Source organism: Molossus molossus, unplaced genomic scaffold (assembly GCF_014108415.1).
Source record: "Molossus molossus isolate mMolMol1 unplaced genomic scaffold, mMolMol1.p scaffold_m16_p_6, whole genome shotgun sequence".
Lineage (NCBI taxonomy): Eukaryota > Metazoa > Chordata > Mammalia > Chiroptera > Molossidae > Molossus > Molossus molossus.
The window spans coordinates 58,547,868-58,550,475 of NW_023425399.1; the positions used below are offsets into that span (position 1 = coordinate 58,547,868).

At 36.0% G+C, this 2,608-nt stretch overlaps 1 non-coding gene across 1 annotated transcript; it reads right to left on the reverse strand.

Moving 5' to 3' along the window:
• Nucleotides 1-1,914: 1,914 nt before the first annotated feature.
• LOC118619527 lies at nucleotides 1,915-2,020 on the reverse strand. The gene has a single exon (XR_004957286.1). It is a non-coding gene; the product is annotated as a U6 spliceosomal RNA (small nuclear RNA).
• Nucleotides 2,021-2,608: the final 588 nt, after the last annotated feature.

Sequence of the window (2,608 nt, forward strand, 5' to 3'; positions counted from 1 at the left end):
GTCGTCTCAAAGGATAAAAGATCTTTCTTTCTTACCACTGTGTAGTACTCCATTGTGTATATATACCACAGCTTTTTTATCCATTCGTCTACTGATGGACACTTGGGCTGTTTCCAGATCTCAGCTATTGTAAATAGTGCTACTATGAACATGGGGGTACATATATTCTTCCTGATTGGTGTTTCAGGCTTCTTAGGGTATATTCCTAGAAGTGGGATCACTGGGTCAAATGGAAATTCAATTTTTAATTTTTTGAGGTAACACCATATTGTTTTCCATAGTGGCTGCACCAGGCTGCATTCCCACCAGCAGTGTATTAGAGTCCCCTTTTCTCCATACCCTCGCCAACACTTGTTGTTTGATGATTTGTTGATGGCGGCCATTCTGACAGGTGTGAGGTGATACCTCATTGTTGTTTTAGTTTGCATCTCTCTGATGATTAGTGATGTTGAGCATTTCTTCATATGTCTCTTGGCCATTTGTATGTCCTGTTTGGAGAGGTGTCTATTCAGCTCCTCTGCCCATTTTTTCATTGGGTTCTTTGTCTTCCTTTTGTTGAGTTGTATGAGCACTCTATATATATTGGAAATTAACCCCTTATCTGATACATCATTGGCAATGATGTTCTCCCATACAGTGGGTTGCCTTTCCATTTTGATGACTGTTTCTTTTGCTGTGCAGAAGCTTTTTAGTTTGATGTAGTCCCATGTGTTCATTTTTTCCTTTGTTTCTGTTGCCTTAGGTGATGTATCAGTGAAAATTCTGCTGCATATGATGTCCAAAATTTTGTTGCCTACATTTTCTTCTAGAATTTTTATGGATTCACAGGTCACATTTAACTCTTTTATCCATTTTGAGTTTATTTTTGTGTATGGTATAAGTTGATGGTCTAATTTCATTTTTTTGCATGTAGCTGTCCAATTTTCCCAACACCATTTATTAAAGGGGCTGTCTTTACTCCACTGTATGCTCTTGACACCTTTGTCAAATATTAATTGAGCGTATTGCCTTGGGTCCATTTCTGGGTTTTCAGTTCTGTTCCACTGGTCTATATGCCTGTTCTTATGCCAGTACCAGGCTGTTTTGTTTACAGTCGCTTTGTAGTATAACCTGATATCTGGTACTGTGATCCCACCTACTTTGTCCTTCTTTTTCAAGATTGCTGTGGCTATTCGGGGTCTTTTTTGGTTCCATATGAACTTTTGAAGTATTTGTTCTAGTTCTATGAAATATGTCATTGGTATTTTGATGGGGATTGCATTGAATCTATAGATTGCTTTGGGTAGTATGGACATTTTAATAATGTTAATTCTTCCAATCCATGAACAGGGTATGTGATTCCACTTTTTTATATATTCCTCTATTTTTTTCAATGGCCTGTAGTTTTCTGCAAATAGGTCCTTTACTTCTTTGGTTAAGTTTATTTCCAGGTATCTTAATTTTTTTTGGTGCGATGGTAAATGGGATTGTTTTTTCAGTTTCTCTTTCTGTGAGTTCATCATTGGTGTGCAAGAATGCCATTGATTTCTTGGCATTAATTTTGTATCCTGCTACTTTGCCAAATTCATTTGTTAAGTCTAGTAGATTTTTGATGGGGTCTTTAGGGTTTTCTATGTATAATATCATGTCATCTGTAAATAATGACAGTTTCACTTCCTCCTTTCCAATTTGGATCCCTTTTATTTTTTCTTCCTGTCTGATTGCTGTGGCTAAGACTTCCAGTACAATGTTAAATAAGAGTGGTGAAAATGGACATCCCTGTCTTGTTCCTGTTCTTAATAGAAATGTTTTTAGTTTCTGTCCATTGAGTATGATGTTGGCTGTAGGTCTTTCATATATGGCCTTTATTATGTCTAGATATGATCCCTCTATTCCCACATTGCTGAGCGTTTTTATCAGAAATGGATGCTGGATAAAAATATGGAACACTTCACGAATTTGTGTGTCATCCTTGCACGGGGCCATGCTAATCTTCTCTGTATCGTTCCAATTTTAGTATATGTGCTGCCGAAGCGAGCACTAGGTGGAATCTTTAGAATTCTCTATATAGAGTATTTTGTCATCTGCAAATAATGACAGTTTTACTTCTTATCAATTTGAATGCCTTCCATATCTTCTTGTCTGACCACTGTGGCTGAGACTTCCAATACTATGTTGAATAAGACTGGTGAAAGTGGATATCCCTGTCTGTTCCTCATCTTAAGGAAAATGCTTTTAGCTTTTCCCAATTGAAAATAATGTTAGATGTGGGTTTGTCAAAAATGACCTTTACTACTATAGTGAAATATGTTCCTTCTATTCCACTATGTTAAGAGTTTTTATCACAAATAAATTCTGGACTTTGTCAACTGCTTTTTCTGCATCTATCAATATAATCACATGACTTTTATTCTTCATTTTGTTTAGGTGGTGCATCACATTAACTGATTTGTGGATATTGTACCAACTTTGTTTCCCAGGGGTAAATGCCATTTTATTGTGGTGTTTGATCTTTTTAATGTACTGCTGAATTTGGTTTTTTACTATTCTGTTGAGGATTTTTGCATCTATATTTATCATGAATATTCTTTTTGTAATATCTATCTGATTTTGGAAGAAGATTAATGCT